Below are 15,484 nucleotides of genomic sequence, written 5' to 3' on the forward strand. Positions count from 1 at the left end.
ATTCCCCCCCCAACCTGATTCCGCTCTCAGAAATAGTTCATGCATATATCCTTTTGTTCATAGGAAAATTTTGTGTACTTGTGGAATGCAGTTTTGAACTTCTTTAAGGAAAATCGCTTGTGAACAGAATAGTGTTGCAGAAGTACAACTGCAAGATGCATAATACAGTTGTTGAGGAGTAATTGAGAACACCATATGTTTCTCTGGGGCCTTTATAAAGTGTCCCTTTTAATGAAGCAAACCCACAATATGATTTTTCTCCTCCTCCCAGTAATAATAATTAATAATTATAAATCACTCACCCTGCCACAGAGCCCAGGACAATGAATGGCAAATGATAGGCAACAAATTTACATCAATGATGAAAACAAATACAAAATTTAAATGTTCATAAAATAACAGCAATCCAACCCACAAATCCTTTACCTGATGTCTAAATTCCAACAAGGAAGGGTAGGTTTGTTCCAGAATTGAGATCCTGCTATGGAGAAGGTCCTTTCACAGGTTCCCTAATCATGAATCCTCATGGGGACTCCTGGATCTCTGCACCTGGAATTTCTCTATTGTCTGTTTGACAGCAGAAAGCTGGATTTTCTCTTTTTGATAAACATCTGCTTCCCGAATTCCTGCCATGTTTACCCCACATCCAGTTTTGCAACAGGTGCCTCTGTGTGGCAGCTGATTAACTTTCTTTCCCCTTTAACTCTGAAGACCGTTAAATTCCAGCTTTACAGAAAGTTACAGTAACAAACCAAATCAACAGGAAAGGAGATTCTGGCTAAACATAAGGAAGGACTTTCTGACAGCAAGAGCTCTAGAACAGTGGAATGGGAGGTTGTGGACTCTCGCTCCTTGGAGGTTTTTGAGCAGAGGTTGGATGGCCATCTATCATGGATGCTTTGGTTGAGATTCCTGCATTGAACTAGATGACCCTCTGGGGTCCTTTTCAGCTCTACAATTCTATGCCACGCAGAATATGGGAGAGAATGAGTGAAGGGTCAAAATGGATTGCAAGGATCAGGCTGTCTTCCCACACTGGGTATCTGATCCTTTCAATCCATTTTGACCTTTCACTCATTCTCTCCCATATTCTGTGTGGCACAACTGGGAAACTGCGGAGGGCTGAGGGCAGTGGGGAAAAGATTGGCTCATCCTTAAAAGTGGTACCATTGCCCCGATACTGCTTCTCATGCTCTGTGCCCTAACTCAGAGATAGGGAACCTGTGCCATTCCTGATGACAATGGAATCTAGCTCCCATCAGTTCCAGCCAGCAAGGCCAATGAGATTAGGACAAAGCTTACCTTTAGTTTTCCCAGGTACCAAACACATGAATTTGGCTTAATTCTATGATCAAAGGGTCAGATTGAGACAGTTTTTTGTGAACAGAACTTTATCCTACAGATTCTGTCCTAGACATTCATCTCCAAGCTATTTCTTTTATTTATTTGTTTTATGCCCTTTTTTTCCATGGGGAAGGCACCGGACACAAGATTCCCGGGTGATGTCTCATCCCAGCATTGACTAAACCATCTATAGGCAAACTAAAACCCGCAGGCTGGATCCGGCCCAATCGCCTTCTAAATCCGGCCCGCGGATGGTCCGGGAATCAGCATGTTTTTACACATGAGTAGAATGTGTCCTTTTATTCAAAATGGATCTCTGGGTTATTTGTGGGGCATAGGAATTCAATCATCCCCCCAAAAAAAATATAGTCCAGCCCCCCACAAGGTCTGAGGGACAGTGGACCGGCCCCCTTCTGAAAAGGTTTGCTGACCCGTGGACTCAACCCAGACCTGCTTAGCTCAAAAAGTTTACTGTCTCTACTCTCAAAGCTGTCACATATTGTTCATGGGCAAAATAAAAAAAATTCCTTCCAGCAGCACCTTAGATCAAGTCAGAGAATATTGTTCACGGGCAAATCAAGAAAAATGATAATATTTCCTCCCTCCCTATGAAAATGATCATCTTTGCTCTCATCATTTTTATAGGAAGAGAGGAAAGATGTATTATTTCTTGATTTGTCCATGAAGTTTATTCCCATACTTGATTTATCCATGAACAATGCGCAACAGATTTGAGTGTAAAAATCCAGCAACTTTGTTGAGCCAAGCAGTTCCATAATTCATTAGTGAACAATTAATGAACAATGTATGCATCTTTGATAATAGCCCATGCAGTGGAATTGTTCCAGGAGCACCAAAGCGCACAGGAGGCTCACATGTAATTTCCCTTCTTAACCCTGCTCATCTGTTTCACTGACTCAGACTAGTTCATGATAATGTGGGCAGAATATTTGTCACAGTCAGAGGAATAGTACCTTGCAGCCAACCATTTCCTTGAATATGTACTTACTTTCCATTGGAAACATCTCCTTAATTCATCAGAACAAGAGTTAATAATCTCAGTGGGCTACTTCTGACATCCTGACAACTTTGTTCTCATCTTAATGTAAACAGTATTTTGTTGGCATTCCAATATTATCCTTAGCTGACCTATAAAGACTGGTCCTTGAGGTTTCGATTATCTCACCTGGGGTTTAATTTTTGTCAGTCTAAGGTCTGGCCTTCATGCTAACCTGAATAGAAAAATTAGCCCCTAGCTAATGCTGGCTTACTTAAGTAAAATTGATTTTTAAGGTCATTCCATTCCCAGAACACCCTGCTTTAAACTGCTAGTTCAAACTGCTAGAAAGCATATTTGGCTGAAGATCTCTCTCTTATTTTTCTTCTTCTGAAACATCTTCCTTTTTGCACACTTTTTTAAACTCCAGAATTTACTAAAAGCAAAGGAAAACTGCTATGTTTCTTGAACACATCTTTAGGTACACCACAAATTTCTCAGATAGGAGTTCACAGCATTTTAAAAAACAACAACACCTAATTAGACGTATGGTTAGAAGCAGGGACATGTTGTATCTCCTCCTCTCCAACCAAGAGGGTCAGCCTTGTCTGGCACTCCTTCTCAAGCACCTTCCCTGTAGAAAATTCACCTGTGTCCATCTTGTGTTCTGCCCCTCTGTCCCACTCTCCTAACAGAGGTTAATAGAGAACCTGGTTGCTTCCAGATGACCTGTTTGTTAAGCATTCACCTTGATTTCGTTGCACAAAGTTTGTCGGGAGATCAGGCGATGTCAGCTATCTGCTGAGCATTCACACTGATTTCTTTGTGGGGAGTTTACACAGCATCACATCAAATCATTGCTGGCCTGCACTCTCTCCATCGCATTCCCTGACATTTTTCCTTATTGCAAAACTGTCTGGGAACATTTATGGAAGTGGGTTTGCTGCACAATGCCAAATCGACCTTAAATTGTGCTGTCAGAATTTGTCGGTATGTGATTGAATCCCACCCCCAAATAGAGGAAGTCTCGAAGTGCCCCCACCATTGTATGTGCTCTAGTCCTGTGACAAGAACTGGGTCTTTAAATAAGGCGTAGAATTGTTATTTTTACTTTTTCACTGCAAGCATTCAGTGTTCACTGTGTGGGACTTGCTTCTTCTGAGTAGACATGTCTATGTTAGCACTGTGCATGCATTAGTCAAAGGGAGATCTTACTGCAGTGATTCCCCCCCCCCTCTCTCTCTCACACACACACATACACACACACACACACACACACAGAGCTAAAGGGAAGTATGAGGCACAGATCCAGAGAAAGATGAGGTGAAAACAGACAGCTGAGACCTGATACATTGTTTGAGCCAGCCTCTATAAAAGCAGGCCAGCTCGGCAATGCAGTTCAGTTCTGTTCCAGCTTCTAAATAAAGAAATGCTTTGGAGAGATTGCTGTGTCGTCTGCTATGCTTACCCGCAACTTAACACTAAGGCTGCAAGGTTTATAGACCACTGTACCCACCTAAGAACACCCCGTTAAATTATTCTCATTATCACATTTGGCTTCTGCTCACTTTTAATTGCATTGTAGTTGTAATTCAGTCATCTTGTGTTTGCAACTGTAATTAAAATGATATTGGTGGATGTCAGATGTCTTTTCCCCACTCCAAAATTTAATTGATGCTGAAATTAGGTCTTTAATATTAATGCAATGTTTTGAGGCTTCTAGACAAGATGCTAAATGTACCTGTTCTGGGAGGTGAGTGCCTAAGTACTTGTTAACTGTTTATATTTTAGCTTTTGTCATTTGGTTTGACTAGAACCTAAGCCTGCTTCTAGACTGGTTTTTTTGTGGAACCAGTGGTTCTCATGCATGCATTTATTTTTTACTTTTTTGTGGCACACACATGAAATTGTTGACATTAAAATGCCAGTCACTATTTTACTCCCTTTCATTGGGATTTATCCTTTCTGAGAAAAACATGATACAGTGGTACCTCGACTTACGAATGACTCGACAACCGAATTTTTTGACTTACGAATGGGGAAAATGGCCGCACGCTTACGAATTTCTCGACATCCGAATGGAAATCGCGGCAGTTTTAGATAGGGTTTTTTTGACTTACGAATTTTTAGATGGGGGTTGCTTCGACTTACGAATTTTTCCATTTCCAATGCATTCCTATGGGAAATCGCGTTTCCAATGGCGCTTTTCGACCTACGAATATTTCGACCTACGAAGGTGCCTTCAGAACAGATTAAATTCGTAAGTCGAGGCACCACTGTACTTAAAAAACAACAACCCAACACCTGTTGCTATTAACCCTTTTGAAGATGGCTATCACCTCTGTCTCCTCTTTTCCAGGTTAAGGTAAAGGTAAAGGGCCCCCTGACCGTTTCAAGCAGAGTTAATTAATGACACAGAGTTCTTCATTGAAGCAATGAAATCTTTACTAAGTTTAAAATAAACATCTTCATAACACAGTTGCAAAAACGTTTAAGAGATCACATACTGAGTACAGACTCTGTTCCATACTAACACGACTCTGACTGAAACCTTACTGAACACACACAGAGAAAATGGCTGCTACTTATAGAGTCACATGTCAGAGTGACTCAGCAATTAGCAGCTAGGCCTGAATAACTTTAGTAGGCCCGAGTGATTGTGCAGTCCCAGTACTTCCCAGCCTGCTTTGCTGCTTCTGCTCTCATGTGTCTTTGTCACATGACAGACCGTCAGGTCCAGTCGCAGACGACTCTGGGGTTGCGGCGCTCATCTCGCTTTATTGGCTGAGGGAGCCGGCGTACAGCTTCCAGGTCATGTGGCCAGCATGACAAAGCCACTTCAGGCGAACCAGAGCAGTGCACGGAAACGCCGTTTACCTTCCCGCTGCGGCAGTACCTATTTATCTACTTGCACTTTGACTGCCGACCTTCTGATCGGCAAGCCCTAGTCTCTGTGGTCTAGACCACAGCACCATCTGCATCCCTTTTCCAGGTTAAACATACCCAAATCCCTCAACCGTTCTTCATAAGGGTTGGTTTCCAGACCTTTATCATCTGTGCCACAAGAAAATACATTCTTCTTTCTTCTTTGGAAGGCTCCTTCCTCCCATATAAAATCTTCTCATTTTTGGTTAGAAGAGGAAAGCAGTAAGAAATCAGCAGCAAGAATGCAAGAGGACCCCCCCCCCCCAACTATGAATCAGACCAAACACCTATATATTTCAACAATGTTCAATCAGATGCCTATGAGAACCCTTCTGCTTCTCATTCCTGGCAGCTGGCATTCACAGACCTCTCTGATCCTGGAGCTAATAAAGCCATAATGACCAGCAGCCTCTGCCACTGCCCATCTTACACTCCACAAATCTTTCTGAGCCCCTTCAGAAGCCATCTAAGTTGGGCACCATTGCTATGATCAAAATTCACATCACCTTCCCTTCCATTTCTTTCCCTCCTTCCTTGGGTCCCTCACTTCAGCATCCTCACTCTGCTGCATCCCTCCTCTCCTCTCTAAGGCTTCATTTTCTTGCAGTTCTTGGTCCAACAGTCTCCCTTTAACTGACACCCCACTTTCCTATCTCAACATTTCATGCCCTTCCCTGTGCATAACTAGCGTCAGGAAGCCCTTGGCATGGGTCTGCTGATGCTCTACAGCAGGCATTCCCAATCTCTGCCCTCCAGATGTTTCGGGACTACAAGTCCCATCATCCCAAGCTAACCGGACCAGTGGTCAGGGATGATAGGATTTGTAGTCCCAAAACATTTGGAGGGCCGAGTTTGGGGGTGCCTGCTGTAGGGCATAACAGCACAGCTTGCTTTCATAATAAACGTGTTGCCGCCTGGGTCAACCTGAGCAGCTTACATGGGATAAATTAGGATTTCCTTCAAAATCCCCCAGAAAATACTGTGCAGGACATTTGAATCACCATATCCAATCAGTATAAGTATACCCACCCAGAGATTTGCATCAATTGATTGAAATCCATACCCTCAATGTGTCTCTGTTTTCCAGGAACAGACCTGGATTTACAGAAGCCGTCCCAGTTTCTTATTTGATCGCAGAATGTCCCAATTTTCCTTAGGCTGTCCCTATTTTCACTGGAGAAATGTTGGAGGGTATGGACTTGTAAGCTTTCCAGAGTGAAGTTCTTTTGTTATGACTCTCATATTGTTCCCACAGTATTTCTCTCTCCACTCTGTCCCAATGAATAGTTTTGTGCTCTGGTGAAATGAACCAGGCAATTATTATACAGACTACAGCAGGATCCCTCACTTAAGTCACTGTGATCATAGGAGTTGTTGAATTACTCCCCTGATTGCCATAGCTGCCAAGTCTCCTGTTTTTCACGGGGAACCACTGGATTTTAATCCGTTTCCCACTGTTATCCTGAATAGAAAAAAATCCCAGAAATCCCCCGGATTTCCTACCTGCCAGGGAGGCTCCATTTCGTGTGCCGCTCTGCCCATGCCTGGGCACCGGAAATCGGGCAGAGTGGCACTGGAAGTTGCTTCTACGCATGTCCAGACATGCATAGAAGCAACTTCTGGTGCCACTCTGCCCATGTCTGGGCACCGGAAATTGGGCAGCACCGGAAGTCGCTTCTACGCATGTCTAGACATGCGTAGAAGCGACTTCCAGTGCCGCGCCGCTGCTGATCCCGCATTTTTCAGCGGGAGACTTGGCAGCTATGCTGATTGCCTAGTTTATTCATAGTACTGTACCTGTCCTCCACCTGCTCTTCACCCATGGTTGTTGGTGTTGAGATCAGGGAAACTCACCTTATGATGATGCCGTATCCCATGTTGCTATGCTGGGAAGTGAAAATTAGCAGGGCTTTTAGTTTCTCTCTAAAAGTGTGTTTGTGGATTGGGATCACTTCCTACAAGATTCTTCAGGAGCCCTTAATCACCTCCAAAGCTGCTCATAATATTTCGCTAAGTGAGCATTCTTTACTACTCTGCTAGTGCATTTGGATGTAGAGAAATGCGAGGTTATTTATTCCTCCAGTGGTATTTCCGTTGTGGGAAAACATTTTGTTTTCTCTTGACTACCAAATAATAAGGCAATTCTTTCTTGACCTGCAAAACAAAGCTACGTCAAAAGGAAAAGGTGCTGCATAAACTGAGTTAGTTCATGTCTGTATTTTCTATTTTGTGACGCTGGTAGAGGGACTTCACAGGGTACTGCTTTGTGAATCTGATGGAAAATTGGAAGATGCGCCGCTGTGCGCTGAGGTACAGGATTAAAGCAAGAAAGGAGATCCGAAGGTGATGGTGTTAAGTGGCGCGTTATAGCCAAATTTCAGCTACCGCAGAATTTCAGAGCTGTAAATGTTTGGGGAATTGTTTTCCCCCTCCCCTTTATAACTGCAAAATTTATGAAATCTCCTCTTTGTTGAAGCGAGTCTCTATCAACACTTGATTTGTAAAATGAGAGTTGACAAGCCTGTCTCTCAGTGGAACACCTTGCCCTCTAACCACAGATGTGTGAGCACTGGCTGTGATTAGTTAGTTGTGTCTGGAAGGTACATTCCTCTCCAGACAGTAACCAGATGGAGAGGAAAGGAAGAAAAATTCCTGCCGGTCATGATAACTGGGTGCAGAACTGGTGGTTCTAGATCAGGGGTAGGCAATCTAAGGCCCGGGGTCCGGATGTGGCTCAATCGCTTTCTCAATCCGGCCTGGGGACAGTCCAGGAATCAGTGTGTTTTTACATGAGTAGAATGTGTCCTTTTCTTTAAAATTCATCTCTGGGTTAATTGTGGGGCCTGCCTGGTGTTTTTACATGACTCCATGATTATGGGTATTTGAAAAGATGAGCATTGGCCCTAATGCTATTGCTGGGCTATGATTTAGAGAACTTTCTCTGCTCACTGGAAAATACTGAACAGTCTACCAGGCCTTCTGACCCATTCTATCTCATTTAGAGGACTAAGTTTTGGGTTCAGGTTTTGTTGACTTTATTTATAAACTTTGCAGCTGTGAAAAATCAATCCTGGTGATCTTTACAGGGAACTCAAAGGGATTAGATGAAGTTCACATCAGTTAGCTTATTCAAACCATGTTACTTAAAACATTTTATTGGCTTGTAAGTTCTGTGTGTTTCTTTCTCTTTGTACTTAGTAAAAATTAAAAATAGTAGAAAATAAAAGTAATAGTTTTTTTTTGAAAAAGGGTGAGAACTAAAAGGACGATGGAACCAAACTTTACTCTCACATACAAATAAATGGCATAGTTGGTACAGAATTTCTCAGTACAGCAATAGCTCCGCAAATGTCCGCCTCATCTAGCGTCCATTCCGGCGGACGTCTGTGGCAAACCCAGAAGTTCCGCAATGGGTTACTTCTGGGTTCGCTGCTTGCGCAGAAGCGCAAACCGCTCGGAGTGTGTGCGCAGACGCAGTGCTTTGCCCCACGTCCGTTTCGGCTAGCAGCTGGGGCTCCGGAACAGATCCCAGTTGCAAAACAAGGTACATGTGTTCTGCAAAGATTAGATATGAATGCATAATTTTAAATATTCCTGCAGGCAGCTAGTTTATTGAGCATCCATCCTGATTTGCTGGCACAAAGCTCATGTGGAGGTTAGCTTATATCCAATCTTTATTGAGCATTCATTTCGATTTGTAAGTACCACTGTTCTATGACAATGATAATTAATCCTTCATTAATGCTTATTTGCTTGTCCTATTAGTTCAGGGGTTGGCAACCTAAGGCCCATGGGTCACAAGTGGCCCATGTTTTACCAGCCCCCGAGCTGCCCCCGAACTGAGCCGCCCACTCGGCGAGTCCTTGTGCGCTGTTCTAAACCGGCGTGGCGCAGTGCAGGGACTCGCTTTCGCGGCGCCGGAAATCACATTTGCACAGATGCCAGAAATCACAACTGCGCAGATGCAGATGCTGAAAACTGTGGGCGCGCCCGCTCACAAGCACCCACGATCCAGCCCATGGAGGGGGCTCCATGGCAGTGAACCGGCCTAGGCAAGGTAAGCCTTGCCGACCCCTGGATTAGTTTTTTTAATGCATTTCCTCCTCGCTTTCCAAGCTGCAAAAAGTTCATTTTCTAAAGTGGATTCATTATGCTAGGGCAACAATGCGCTTCAAACTACTTAAACTGTTACAAACCCAAAGTTTTGGTATGCAACTGGATTCCTCTTGCAAAACAGTGACAATTGGGAGGCACCCTAAATATTTAATATATGTTTTTGTTTTTCATTGTGTTGGTTTATGACTTTTTTACTGCCCTGGGCTCCTTTAGAAGTTGTTGTTGTTGTTGCTGCTGCTGTTGTCAACAACCACAACATCAACAAAAACAGGGATGGGAAACTTGAGTGCTGAATCCAGCCCTCCAGACTTCTCAGGACTGTCTCACCCCAAGCCACACCAGCCCTTCTCCATGTGGTTTGGCCTGAATGGGAGTGTGTCTTGAACTATGGTAACGGAGAAGAGTCCTGAGAAGTCTGGAGGTAATGCTTTTTACTTCCAGGGTGAATGGTGGAGACATGTGTCTGACTGGAATGCAGTCTACTATATAAAAGTAAGAACCACATCCATTGTTCTGCTCGCTTTTGCCTCTCTCTCCCCACCCATCACTTTCATGTGTCCCCCATAAGCTCTAGATTCTATTTCAATGCCCCAAAGTGCTCCCAAGATAGCATCACTCTGGGACATTGTGGGAAATTAAAATAGCACAGTTTGGAACACAGCTTGGAACAGTGTTACCGCTCAACATCACTGCCTTCAGGTATGTCTGTCAGAGCCCACCAGCAGCAGAAGAGGACCGCCAAAGGACATTTTCCCAGGGCTTCCTCAAATCTGGAGCCAGTCTTATGTGTAAATTAAAAGAAATGGAGAAAGTCTGTTATATATGTTGTCCACACGCAAGGAGATTTTGAAGTAGGGCCGCTACCTCAAGAACAGTCCCCACCCTACCCCACCCCATGGTGAATCTTAGAATTGGCTCTTGAACCGCAAAAGTAACAACTGTGAATAACCTTACAGAAAAATCAGTTAGCTATTTTTTCTCATTAATAAGAATAAACAAATATTTCAATCTGGCCCACTTCTTGCCTCCATTGCGTTACATTATCTTATAAAAAGGTAAAGGACCCCGACAGTTAAGTCCAGTCATGAACGACTCTGAGGTTGTGGCGCTCATCTTGCTTTACTGGCCGAGGGAGCCGGCATTTGCCCGCAGTTTTTCCGGGTCATGTGGCCAGCATAACTAAGCCGCTTCTGGCAAAATGGAACACCGAAACCAGAACAGTGCACGGAAACGCCATTTACCTTCCCGCCAGAGCGGTACCTATTTATCTACTTGCACTTTTTGCCATGCTTTCGAACTGTTAGGTTGGCAGGAGCTGGGACAGAGCAACAGGAGCTCACCCCGTTGCGGGGATTTGAACCGCTGATCTTCTGATCGGCAAGCACAAGAAGCTCAGTGGTTTAGACCACAGCGCCACCCGCATCCCTACATTACCTTATAAAGTGAATCAAACCCTGACTCCCCAAATATTATTCCCTTCTGTATCATACTTGTCATGAAAGCCCTTAAATCCCATTTCTGTCATGCGCTGCAGGAGGCTTAGAAAGCTACAGAATGAAAGTACTGAACTTAGTGCGTGGGAAGTTGCCAAGGTGGATGTGCTCCAAATGTAAGTGATGTGAAGGAACACTGTACCAAATTTGAGGCAAGGAGAGTGTAGCCAACACCCTAAAAAGCAGGAGGTTTGCTTGGTCAGACTCCAGCATCCGCGGTATCCAAGCTTCCAAACTCTGTGCCATTTATGATGAATCATACTCGTGTATCAGTTGAAATTTCGCTATATGTTTGTAAAGAACTGGAATGGCTCCTTTGATTTTACAAATATAACATCTCACTCTGGTAAGCTACAGCAAGTGCAATTTGTGCCTCGCCAAATTGGTTCGGTTTTAAACCTTAGCTACACCCTGCCAGCACTAGTTGCTCTGTGTTGACATAGCTAACTCTGCAGGTTGCAATTCAGTCAGCGTGAGCAATAAGCGTTAGAGTCCTCAAATTGGCTCCGATTGATTCTGAGCAACTAGTGTAGGCGTGCAGTGAGATATCTGCTACCGTCAACCACCAATATTTCAGCATTGGGGAGGAACTAAATGAGACGCTGGTCATCAGCTTGCCACTGCCTCTTATGCTTAGAAAAGGAAAGACAAGATGTATATTCCACATTCTAGTCTGCAATATTAGATGGTGTTAGTGTTTGTACTGTATTTGTTAGGAAATGTATTTTTATAAAGAATAAATTGTATTGGGGGGGGGAGAAAACCTTTGTAATGTAATGTAACAGCTGCAAAATCTTGTGACTCTATTAAGGTCACAGAAGTACTGAATCATTGCCTTGTCAATTTGTTCACTCCCTTTAAATGGGAGCATGTGTGCGTCTTAGGTAGTGATAGGACACATGCAAGTTGGAGGCTGGCTGGTTGTTTTGCTGAGTGTGCATAGAGGAGTTGGTGAGGACAGATAAACTATAATTTATGGACTGCTACAAAGGAGTTCTAGAAAGAAGAAGACCCTCTCTTGGGCTCAAGGGAGAGAAATGCATTGTTTTGGACTTTATATGCATAAATAACACTTATTTTAATAGTTAAGAGTAGCAGCAGCAGCAGCAGCAGCAGCAGCAACAACAACAACAACAACAACAACAACAACAACAACAACAACAACATATTATATATACCCCGCCCATCTGGCTGGGTTTCCAACAAAATATTAAAATACAGTAATCCATCCAACATTAAAAGCTTCCCTAAACCAGGGCTGCCTTCAGATGTCTTCTAAAAGTCTGGTAGTTGTTGTTCTCTTTAACATCTGGTGGGAGGGCGTTCCACAGGGTGGGCACCACTACCGAGAAGGCTCTCTGCCTGGTTCCCTGTAACTTCGCTTCTCACAATGAGGGAACTGCCAGAAGGCCCTTAGCGCTGGACCTCAGTGTCTAGGCAGATGGGGGTGGAGATGCTCTTTCAGGTATACTGGGCCGAGGCTGTTTAGGGCTTTAAAGGTCAGCACCAACGCTTTGAATTGTGCTCAGAAATGTACTGGGAGCCAATGTAGGTCTTTCAGGACCGGTGTTATGTGGTCTCGGCAGCCACTCCCAGTCACCAGTCTAGCTGCCACTTTCTGGATTAATTGTAGTTTCTGGGTCACCTTCAAAAGTAGCCCCACGCAGAGCGCATTGCAGTAGTCCAAGTGGGAGATAACCAGAGCATGCACCACTTCAAAGTCTTGTTTGTGAAGTCTATTGTTGAGATTTGAGCCCCAAGTCCTGGGGCACTTCCAACTCGCTTAGCTGAGTAGCAGACCTTTGCAGTTCCATGCATTCCAAGAAAAACACTAGATGCAGAAGAGTAATTAATAGTAGTTTACTTAAGCATAAATCTTACGATTCTTTGCTGGAGCCGTCTGTAAGAGGACATTCAACTCACCCAGTTTGGGGTTGTTGGGAGGAGGGAGGTTGAATCTCTTTCAACAGTTTATCCCACCCTGGAATGTTTTGCCCTGTCCCACATCCCACATGCCACCTGCACAAGCCCTGACAATCAGCTGATTGGCGAGACTTCAGAGTTAGGAAGAGATATGGAAAGTTGGAGAGACAGAGGGAGAAAAGCTAACTGTTTGTTTATGTATTTCTGCGTAATTCCTTGCCTGAAGTTTATCATGAAACCTTGAATAAATATACTTTTTAAGGTTCCAGTGAAAATGCCAGTTGTTCGCTAGGAATTGCTAACCGCCAACCAATCTGGATATCTGGCTTCATTCCATCCCTTTCTCTCCCCTTTTCCCAGTCCCAGGTAGATTAGTGTGGGCAATTAGATACTCCGGAATTTATCCTGGATCTCAACATCTGAGGGCATCTCCCCGTGGTTAATCTGATGGAGATAATTGGAATGAATTTGCTTATCTCTCATTATAAGTGAAATTTGCACAGAGGAATGCCGAATGAAAGGAATACTTATGGTACAATTATCATTATTAGAAGCAGACTAATGAGGAGCAATGAGAGACAAACAAAAAGCAAATTGCTGAGGTACTGCAACACCTAGAGTGACTCCTGGGGGCCTCAATTACTTAAAACCACAAGATCAAGTTAGGAAGCCTCAACGTTGTAGGCCAGATCCAACCTCCTCTGTGGATAAAATTACCAGGAGTAGCAAGTTTAAGTGAAGAAAGTAAGTGCCTCTGACAATGCAATTCCACACGTGACTGCTCAGATATAAGCCACACTGAGTTTAATGGGTCTTACTCTACCCAATAAGTGAATATATGATCTCAGCCTTTCTTGCACTGGACAACGATTACATTTGTCGCCTTACATTTCTATGGTTCCATGACCCTGCAAAATAATCAACCGGTTGGTTGATATAAGATACATACCCAACGCCTACGCCAAAACCTACGTACTTGCATCTGATCAATAAAGTTTTGGCCTGTTTGAACCCAAGATGTTTGTCCTGTGTGTCTTCCTACAATCGTGGGCCCCATCAGACACGGGTTCACTGCGTCTGGGCCCGTGAATAGAAAATTACACATAAAGACTGATGCCCGTGGCTTTGTCTTTCGTTACGGATAACTTACCTTCTTTGCCTCTACTTTTGCTATTTTTGGCATGTTTCCTTGATGAAAAATACTCGCTGACTTAGGGCCGTATTGCAGTTGGAAGGAGAAAGCCTTGTTGTTTTGAAAACTAAGAGAGATCCTTTTGCGTGTTAGAGAAAATCATGCTTCCCAGATGGCAGATAGTGTGTATGTGTGTGCGAGAGACAAAAGAGGATTGTGGGCTCAGAGGAAAGGCCTTGCCTTGCCTTCCTTTGAGGAAAGGCCCATAGTTCAATGGTAGGGTGCATGCTTTGCAAGCAGAAGTTCTCAAGTCCAATCACTGACAGCCTCCATTAAAAGAAGAACAAAGGATCAGGAACAGGTGATGTTAAAGACCCTTCCCTATTAGAGACCCTGAAAAGCTGCTGACACAGTAGGCCAGAGGTGAGGAACTGAGTCCAGGCAGTGGTCCACTCTCTCCCACACTCTCCATGGGCCACTCGTTGCAAGGACATCAAGCGACCAGCTTTCCTCTCCATGCACATTGAAACTGAATTGTGTGGGTGCAAGTACAGCCTCTTTTAAGCCCCAAGCACCAGATGTTATGCAAGCAGAGATGGCCATCTGATTCAAAGTACCACATACAACTCTGTGCATGGCCTGCAAAAACCAAGCTGTGTTTCAGTTGTAGAGCAGTTGGGGATGATTTGGCCAAAATGGCCTTGTGGACCAAATTGAGGGACCCAATTAGGTCATTGGGGGCAGAGGTTGTTGTTGTTGTTGCTGCTGCTGCTATTTAAATTTGTATACCACCCTTCACCTGAAGATCACAGGGTGGTTCACAACATAAACACACAAAATGAGAACACAAAATACACAACTTTTAAAAAAGCAAAAGCAAAAACAAAATGAACCAGTAACCCCACTCCTGCCTCTAGAGTAGACAAAAGTTTTACTTGATGTAATGCAGCTTCTACTTCTCCTGTGAACACATTGCTTTGTGTGATTGTTTAATGACAAATAAATAAATGGGATGTTTTAATTATGCCATCTTTTGATTTGCATCCTGTTCTGGAAGAAAGATTTATTAGTTGACGTATAACTATGGGGTGCTGGCAATACAATGAACTTGACAGTAGCAGGCAGGGGTGGGGAGAAGCTAATGAAGTGCATAAAAAGCATGTGAGATTATATATAATTTTATTAAATTAATATACTGTGTCTTAAAATGGTAGAAATACTGTGAAATGTCTTGATGAAAAGGAAAAGAGAATGTTTCATATTAATGCCATCTTAATGGAAAACCACTTACAGCAAATAACAGTAATTTGCACTCCGATCCCTGCTCTGAAGCGACTTATCAAAAAGCAATATTCCATTATTTCTCTATAAAAGTTCCAATTTTGTGTTATTAAAAAACCTCTTTTCAGGTAGATCATTAACATGATTTTCATTTCCCAGCCTCTCTTTCACCGTCTCTTTCCCTAACCATTGTGCAAGCCACCAAGCATCATTTCTCAACTACTATGTTCCACACATAACAGACTCTTTTCTGAAGTCAGTTCTAATCATTAA

This window comes from Zootoca vivipara, chromosome 7, assembly GCF_963506605.1.
Source record: "Zootoca vivipara chromosome 7, rZooViv1.1, whole genome shotgun sequence".
In the NCBI taxonomy this organism is placed as follows: domain Eukaryota; kingdom Metazoa; phylum Chordata; class Lepidosauria; order Squamata; family Lacertidae; genus Zootoca; species Zootoca vivipara.